The sequence below is a fragment of the Gavialis gangeticus genome, unplaced genomic scaffold, assembly GCF_001723915.1.
Source record: "Gavialis gangeticus isolate Ggan-Ray unplaced genomic scaffold, GavGan_comp1, whole genome shotgun sequence".
NCBI classification, from domain to species: Eukaryota; Metazoa; Chordata; order Crocodylia; family Gavialidae; genus Gavialis; species Gavialis gangeticus.
Genome location: NW_017729028.1, coordinates 36,668,024 through 36,677,363, shown reverse-complemented (window position 1 = coordinate 36,677,363; position 9,340 = coordinate 36,668,024). Strand labels below are relative to the sequence as shown.

The 9,340-nt window shown below is 46.9% G+C and overlaps 1 long non-coding RNA gene across 1 annotated transcript in view; it reads right to left on the bottom strand.

Annotated features, from left to right (window-relative positions):
* LOC109300272 overlaps positions 1–8,819 on the bottom strand; it is a 15,477-nt gene extending 6,658 nt beyond the window's left edge. Inside the window, exons 1-3 of the long non-coding RNA XR_002098177.1 lie at positions 8,733–8,819; positions 6,995–7,155; positions 2,059–2,232 (exon numbers count right to left, since the gene is read on the bottom strand). This is a non-coding gene — a long non-coding RNA (uncharacterized LOC109300272). The remainder of the gene's footprint in view (positions 1–2,058; positions 2,233–6,994; positions 7,156–8,732) is intronic.
* Between the last annotated feature and the right edge of the window lie 521 nt (positions 8,820–9,340).

Here is a 9,340-nt window from a genome sequence, read left to right as displayed (position 1 = left end):
CCTTGGGATACTCCTACCCTAATGTTGACCACTTCACACCAGCCTGCACCGGTGCCTCAGCCACAGCCTCTATAGGCCCCACACCACAAGCCCTTCACCCTGTGCACCCTGGGCGACACTCCCCAGTTGGAGGTTCTGCCATCCTAACTACCTCGCTGACCCTCCACCAGATCCCTATTAGCATGAACAGGGGGGGAAAGGAGCTCCTCTCGGTCGCTCGTGTTCCTTAATCGCCATCTGCTGGTCTTGGCAGTGATCCTGCCCTGATCATCCTCCAGCCAGGTGGTCCTCCGTCTTTCACCCCTCTTCAGCGTAGCCCGCACCCACCGTCGTGGCACTTACTTCGGGGTCCTCTGAATCCTCCTGGGTTGTCCTGATCTTCCGTCGCTCACCTGATCCGTCGCTTCTGGGTCGACCCGACAGTGTCCCCAACATTGGGCTTCCCTTCTTGGTCACTGCTCCCTCTGGCATGCTGGCTCTGCGTTGTCCGTCCCATGGAGCCTGCCCCATCGCTGGCCCTAACAGCAGTCTGGCCTCCGGGTTACCCACCGCCTCCGGAGCAGTGGCCACCATTTTTAAATCCGCTGGCTGGCATCTGACCATGCTGTCAGCTGCTGGCCGCAGCTGTACAAAGATGCGGCTAACGAGCCACGCTGGTTCTCCCTCTGGCTCTGCATCTCTCCCGTCCTGGGCTTCAGGTAAGTGTCCCTTGTTACCTCGGCCCCCAGGACAGGGTAAGATGCTTTATCCAGGATCTCCAAGTTTGTGTCCCAGAAGAGGCACTGGCACACCCCAGGCAAAATCCCCATCCCTGGCTGCAGACACCATCCAATGCTTTTGAGGAAGGTGGAAAAAATATATATCTCTGACATGTAGTAGAGGGGTGGAGGCGGGGAATCCTTCTCAGCCCCAAGTGGCAATCAGTAAAGCCCAAAAGCATGGGAAATACTCACAGTAGAGCTTAGGCATAGCTACTCCTCCATTATCTCTGACCAATGCTTGTCCAACCTCTTTTTGAACATCTCCAATGATGGAGAATCCGCAACTTTCCTAGGCAGTCTTTTGCATTGTGAACAGTCCCATGCACCAGTGCACGCTGGGAACTGGCTGGCTGGGCAGCAACTCTGCAGAAAAGGACCTGGGGGTTACAGTGGGCAGAAAGCCGAATATGAGCCAGCAGCGTGCCCTTGTTGCTAAAAAGGCTAATGGCATATTGGGCTGTATTAGTAGGAGTGTTGCCAGAAGATCAAGGGAAGTGATTTTTCCCCTCTATTCAGCATTGGTGAGGCCACATCTGGAGTACTGCGTTCAGTTTTGGGCCCCACTACAGAAAGGATGTGGACAAATTGGAGACAGTCCAGTGGAGGGCAACAAAAATGGTGAGGGAAGTGGGGGACATGACTTATGAGGAGACACTGAGGGAACTGGGCTTATTTAGTCTGGAGAAGAGAAGACTGAGGGGAGATTTAGTAGCAGCCTTCAACTACCTGAAAGTGGGGTGGGGTTGAAAGAGGATGGAGCTGGATTGTTCTCAAGGGTGGCAGATGACAAGGAGCAATGGCCTCAAGTTGCAGCAGGGGAGGTTTAGGTTAGATATTAGGAAGAATTTTTTCACTAGGAGGGTAGTAAAACACTGGAACAGGTCACCCAGGGAAGTGGTGGAATCTACATCCTTGGAGGTTTTTAAGACCAACTAGACAGAGCCTTGTCTGGGATCATCTAGTTGGGAATGGTCCTGCCTTGAGCAGGGGGTTCGACTAGATGACCTCCTGACATCCCTTTCAACCCTCCTTTTCTATGTTTCTATGATTATTGCATTGTTCTATCAGTGAAGGAATTTTTCCTAATATCCAATCAAAACCTGTTGTATTTTGCTACAACTTCAAGCCATTGGTCTACATGGTTTAGAGGGAGCTAAGTGCAGCAAGCGATTTGCATAACTCCAGTAGTTTGTTAGGCCTGTGCATTGGCAATGCTAGACTTCCATACAATGAGCTTTTAACTCCAAGATACAAGAAGGAAACATGCAAGTTGGAATAAGCTGTAGGGACTGAATACCTCCTTCTGTCTTATGAAGAATACATCAATAAATCTTCGCTGGTCATTTTTGTCTAGCTTTTTGAGGTGTTCTTTGAAAATAACCTGTGTAAAAGCATGAAACTCATCCCTGTTTTGAAGAACAGTTTTGTAATCCTTGGAGAGAAATCCAAGGGCTGGAAACCGATTATAGATCTAAAAAACAAAAGATGTGGAAGTAAGTTAGAGTAGTGTAAAAAATACTCAACCCTCCTAAGGGCAATCAGGACTCGTAGCAGAGATGATATCTTTTATCAAGATTTTTGCAAAAAAACTTCTTTATTTGCAAAACTCTTGTTGGTTTAATAAAGGATACCATCTCTACTACAAGTTCTGGTTGCCTTTTCTTCTAGACATATACAGCTTCCACCTGGATACCTTAAACCACCTAATACACTTACAGAAAGCCTGGAAGCACTTCAAAAAACTAAGTGAAGTTTGTTATACCTATTTTACAGATCATAAAAATGAGGCGGGGTGTAAGCAGCCGACATGCCAACGCTCCTCATATCCTTGCTGCATATGAGCGGCACAGGAGTGAAATGGAAATTCGAAGACTACTCTCCACTCTGCTTCTTGCAAGAGCATTGCAGATGTTGTGTCTTCAAGCAAATGTATATTTAACAGGACTTGAGCATGGGAGCTAGGAGACAGAATGTGTAGTATAAGTGTGTGGAAAATGTGCACACACCACATCAAGGTTTTACCAAAATACCTGCATGAAATTTTCAAAAAAAATCTCATTTTATTTGTCACCCAGTTCTGCTATTATCAGTGACCGTCCTTTAAGCTCAGTGTCAGAGGTGGAGCTGATATGCCATAATATAGTCACTACTGTAAATAAAATAAGTATATTTATATGCAAACTAGTTATTGGGAACAGCCATATAATTTATACTGGGATATTGGAAAGAACATTATATGCCAATGTTCTTGGTTGTAGTGAGCAATGTGAAAAGAAGAAGCAGAGAATCAACCCAGTGGTTTTCCAGGTAAGAGCACTAGCTATGAAGAGACTGTTGGCTTCAATACTCTTATCTTCTCCATCAACCCTTGTTTTGCAAGGATATCTTCTAGGCAGGGAAAGGGTGGCCAGTGACCAGGGGAACTGTCCAGTCCATCATTTGATAATAATTTTCTGAGACTAGAGGCTGACAGACATGATCTGCAGGCGAGTTTGAGGAACTGGGGCTTCCAGCACCAGGGAATGGTGAGCCCCAGAGAAGAACGAGGTATGCATCCAGTACAGTTTACTGTTGAATAGAGATGACTTGTTCGAACTGCTCTTGGTCTAAATCAGTGGTGACCAATCTTTCTGGCAGGCATGCCACAAGTTAAGCCTGGCCCCCTCCCCAAATTATGCTCTGATCCCCACCTCTCAGATGCATATGTGATAAGATTGTGCCCTGAGAAACCACAATGGAGGCAGACGGGCAGGGAGACTCAAAGCTCCCAGTGCACAGAGTGGAGTTTCAGCTGGATATTGCTGATGGAGATGTCTCTACTAAGAGCCAGGGTCTGCAGATGATCAAGCATCTGATGCCCTTAATTTGGCACCGACTGCAGGACCAGGGAAAGTCTCACCTGGCTCTTAGGTGTGACACCTGATGACTCTTTTCACTGTAGCGTCCTGCTGCTGCTCCTTTCCAGGCAGCCAGAAACTCATGCCCACTCCCTCCTTTCTGGTGTGTCTATTTTTTGAGAGCCTGGAGCTTGGGTATACACAACAGCTGCCTTTGCCATTTGTAGCCCATGTGCTGCGGGTTGGACACCTGTGTTCTAAATCAGTATATATTTTTTTGCTTTAGAGAGTCCATTTGATTGGTAAAAGCCACTGCAGGTATATCTGTATGCCCCTGCAGGTAAAAACCACTGCAGGTATATCTGCAGTGCCATAGAGGAACCCCATACCTAATTGTGAAAGCACCACAGGAGCAGTCTAGCATGAAGCCTGAGGCTGAATACTCTCTTTCTCAGGAGGATTCACCTGCCTAGAGCAGATCTCTAATGCAGCTAGACTGAATCTGGTAGGTGTCCCGACCCGGTGAGAGACCGGTGGGTTGATAACGATCGACACGCTCGAGCAGGCGGGTACTAACGGCGACTAGGAGTCCGGCATTCGTTACATTCATGTGGTTACAGAAAAGTTGTTTATTTACTTACGCTACAAATGTTGCAGCGTAGGCTGGAGTCTTGGTTACAGAGTCAGGCGTTGATTAGATCGATCGGGAGCTGCTAGCCTACCAAGGCTTCCGAGAGCTTAACAACGAGAAGACGGGCATGCAGAGTCGGGTTACACCGGGAAAATATCGGTGGCGGGAGACGGGCTACGTAGGTGGCCGGCCTACGTAGTTGCTTTTGGGTTGCGTAGCAGTGTCTCTACCCGAGGTAGAGATGGTCTCTTCGAACAAAGGACAGGGAAAGTTTTTATAACTTTTCTTATCTGGTTTTACTCTGTGTCAGCCAATCAAGACTACAAACAGATTCTTCTTTGACTGCTCAGGTTTCAACGCAGGTTTTTTTTCTCTCTGTCCTGTCAGCTCAGCTGTTAGGAATGGGGGGGCTTTCTTTTCGTTTGTGTGGTACTGAGCCTGTTTGGTCACAAGAGGGTGAGCACAGCACATTAATCTGATCTTACAGTTTTAGATGAGCTAATTATTTCGAGGCCTCATTTTATCTCATTGCCATTAGCACTGATATCTTTTTTTGACGTCACGGTACCAGGCTGCATTGGTTCAAGGTTAGTTCTCCTGTGTGGGGGTCTCGAGTGATCTGGATGGGGTACAGACAAGGGTGTGTGTGCAGCACTGTTGTTAACTTGTACTTGACAGTAGGAACTGCTCAGAGCTAACTCAGGTATGTCTACATAGCACTACATTTCATCACACAGACAGAGCTCAACATCACCCCAAGTGGGGCATGAGGGCAGTTTTTAGATAAGCAGACACATCTGTCCAGGGAGATGACAGGGAAGATGAATATAGCCCAGTGACTAGGAAAAGTCCTGTGCTCTGGTTCCTCGTTTGGAATTATTTCTATTTTTTAGCCAATGGCTACATAATTAAGCAAGGGTCAGAAATAGGACTCCACGTCCCCAGTTGAGCACCTTACTCACCAAGCTGTACAGTCATGATCTTTTGCACACGCAGTCCTGGCTCCATGAATAACATACTGCACATTAAGCAATTGCCCAGCTTCAACAAAAAGGGTGTCCTTCTCCCTCCCCACCTCCCAACCTCCCCTCCCCCCCATAGTGTATTTTATAGTCTGAGTTTAAGGCACCATCTTGGGAAATAGGGTTGGTGGGTTTGGACCCTGAGAGGAACTTGGAATCCGTATTTTCATAGATTTCATAGACATTCGGGCTGGAAGGGACCCTGAAGGATCATCAAGTCCAGCTTCCTGCCCCAGGGGCAGGAAGTCAGCAGGGATCATAGGATCCCAGCAAGATAAACATCCAAAAGTGTCTTGAAGGCGTTCAAAGTGAGTGCTTGAACCACCACCGGCAGCAGTCTATTCCAAACCTTGGTGGCTCGGACAGTAGAGAAGTTCTTCTTTATGTCCAGCCTGAATCAGTCACGGCAGAGTGGGGTATCCCACTTCGTGGATGACTGCTCTAACCACAGAGCCGCTATGGAAAAAGTGGGTGGCAGTGCCACCAGCATTGATAGTCTTTCAGTTAGGTATAGGCACTTGGTAGAGGGCACAGAGCATTGGATCTGCAGTAGATAGAAATGCCTGATGTGTAGCCCTGAGTTAGATGCCTAAGCACCAGGTGTTCAGACCGATCCCTGTGCCCCAGTCTTGCCTATTGTTTATCTCTAGTGGCTCCCTGCTCTGGACCTAGTATCTCTCAATTACTCTGCAGAGGTGCCTAAGGATCTGTCAGCACCATAGAAGCAGCTGGCTCAGAATAAGACAGAATAAGACAGCCATGATACACTGCAAACCTGGAAGTACACTTGTGATACCACTCTGGGGTCATCCTCTATGGCTTGGCTTAAGCATGCTGGAGACCAATCGTGTGTAGATGAAATGAGAGGCTAAATGCTTTTGCACCACTTTAATGGTGTCGGTGTTTGCATGCCTCGGAGGCATATTGCACATTAATTCCAGCCGCTGTAGGAAATTTGGCAGCATAACGTGCCTTAAATGATTTGGGGCGCAGCAAACAAAAACTCCGAGGAAGAGGAGTTTTTTTAAAACCCGCCACTTCAATTTAGGGCCCCCATTTCGTCTGCATATACCCTTCAAGGTCAAAGGTGGCTACAGGGGAACCTCATGGAGTTGGCTAAGTGGTGTGTTTCGGTGGTTGGAGTGTGTCAGGAGGAGGTGGCAGAAGCACACTCAGGAACATCCCATCCACACTGCACTGTTTCTATAGTGTGTATGTGCCCAAACTCATCCCATTCACTGTTTAGAGATGGTAGGAGCCAAGCTCTTTTTCTCCTGAATAACCCTGCTGAAGATAGGAGGCTCATTCTTCAGTGTTGTGATGCCTAATTCTCCTCCCTCTCTGTGATTTGCTTTGGGCTGAGGTCATCCAGGAGCCACAATTCATGGATTTGGAAGTATTTCCATCTCACCCTGCTCCCTGTGACTTTGGTTGGCCCCACAGGTAAACAGTGCTCCCAGTATGGAAATCCACTTTGTTTCATTTTTTTTTTTAATGTGTATGTGATGATTCAGGGAGAAATCTGGATTTCACCCTTAATGTCTCTGTTTCTCATCCCCTCATTTGTCAGTGGACCTGTAGCTTCTATGGTGGTCTTTGTTGGGGCAGATACCTAGAGAACTCTATGTTTCACTTCTCATTAGCAGGACTGTTTCTGGTTAATAGAAATTATTTTATATAGTACATATAGCATGTAGTTACATGCATGTGTTTGGACAGTGACACTAAAATGCTCAAACTTACCACAACTGAAGGACTTCCAACAAGCCTTACATTTTCACTGATTAAATTTAGGAGTCTTATGAACTAGGGGTCTTCATAGTCAAACAAGTTTCCAAGCAATACTGATACAATGATATTAGCTACTGCTCCATTTATTATAGTGATGGTCTCAAAGGGCTTTCCTTTAAAAAAAGAAAGTTCGAATGGAGAAGAGATTGTGCAAATATGATTAATAGTAAGTTTTTATCATTCTGACAGGAGTTCACTGAGATGCCAGTCGAGATTGGGCCTCTGTAGCTCAGGGGCTATAGCACATATCTTGCAAGGCAAAGATCTAGAGTTCTCCACCCTACTTGCACAGAAAGGGTTGCAGCTTGGCTGTCTCTGACCGTAGGCAGATCCAGGAATTTTAAAAGGGGCATCTAGTGCTGCAGGGGTGATGCTCAGCTGCCAGCGTCTCCCCATGTCCATGGAGGCAGGCATACCATACTGCAGGAGCTGCACCTATAAGTCCCATAATGAGGTAGAAATCCCCACCCTCCCACTTGCAGCACTCCTTGTCTACACTCCTGTTCTCAGAAGCACATTTTCTCCCCCCACATCCCACCCCTCCCTTGCCTTCTCTATGAATATCTCTGGGTGCAAGGAAATCCTAGCCACTCCTACCCTGCTCCAGTGAGGGGTAGAGTCTAGTGGAGGGAAACAAAAAATGGTTAGAGGGATAGGGAACATGACAGGAGAGGCTAAGGGAACTGGACTTGTTTAGTCTGGAGAACAGATGACTGAGAGGGTATTTAATAGTAGCCTTCAACTACCCGAAGGATGGTTCAAGAGAGAATGGAGCTAGATTGTTCTCAGCAGTGGCAGATTACAGAACAAGAAGCAATGGTCTTAAGTTGCAGCAGGAGAAATTTGGGAAGAACATTGTCACCTGGAAGGTGGTAAAAGCACTGGAACAGATGGTGAAATCTCCATCCTTAGAGGTTTTGAAGACCCGGGTAGACAAAGCTTTGGCTGAGATGACATAGTTGGATGGTCCTGCTTTGAGCAGAGGGTTGGACTAGATGACCTCCTGAGATCCCTTCTGACCCTAATTTTATTTTACTCTATGATTGCATGTCCATGAATAGAATTCCTCTTGGCATGTAAGTGCCAAAAATGTCCTGTAGATGGCCAAAATGACCACTTACATGACCAAGGAAGTAGAGAATGCCACTTTTCCAGACTTGTGTGAAAATAAAAAATAAAATGATTGTTTTACTGGTGCTCCACTCCTGAAATTATTTTCTATTCCAATCCCTGTTGGCCCAGAACTGAGCAAAGATTATGTCAGTACAGTAGGAAGGAACTATAACTGGAGAGGCAAAGAGTCATCATCAAAGTCATGTCCCAGCCCAGGATTTCTGGATCCTCCCTCACTGATACAAAGCTGAACAGCCATATTTTCTATGCCCAGAGCTTGGAGATGGAGCAAGTAAAAAGTCTGTGATCACAGGCTTTCAAAGGCCAGCTGGTGGGGAAAGAGAAATAGTGCCAAAAAGAGAATGGAAGAGCTACTACTTGCTGTAAAATGCTTACTGCTTCATAACATATCTTTCAGTTCTCCTTTAAATAATTGCTAAATAATGCTGCCAATAAAATTCAGTGCCTTTCCTATTAAGATGGAAGCTTGATGAGATGATGAAAATAACCTTGTGCATCTTCAAGGGCATACATTAATATTTCAGAAGTTCTATGAAGTTAAGTACCCACCACCTACCTTTGCAAGATTCAAAGTTCTCTATCAGGTATCTACACTCTTCTACAATCTGGTCCTCAATGACCCTCTTGCCCATTCCAAAGTCTCAAAATGGGGGTAAGTTTCATAGTTTCATAGTTAGTAGGGTCGGAAGGGACCTGAGCAGATCATCAAGTCCAACCCCCTGCCATGGCAGGAAAGAGTACTGGGGTCAAACGACCCCAGCAAGGTGATTGTCTAGCCTTGTCTTAAAGACCCCCAGGGTAGGAGCCAGCACCACTTCTCTTGGAAATTGGTTCCAGATCCTAGCCGCCCTGGCCGTGAAGTTGCGCCTCCTGATGTCTAGTCTGAATCTACCCTCTGCCCACTTGTGACCGTTATTTCTGGTCACTCCTGATAGTGTTCGGGGGAACAGGGACTCCCCCAATGCCTGCTGGTCCCCTCTGACTAGTTTGTAACAGGCCACTAGATCCCCCCTCAGCCTTCTCTTATGGAGGCTGAACAGGTTCAGGTCTTGTGGCCTCTCCGTAGGGCCTGCCCTGCTGCCCCCTGATCATGCATGTGGCCCTCCTCTGGACCCTCTCCATGTTGTCCACATCCCTCCTGAAGTGCGGCACCCAGAACTGGAC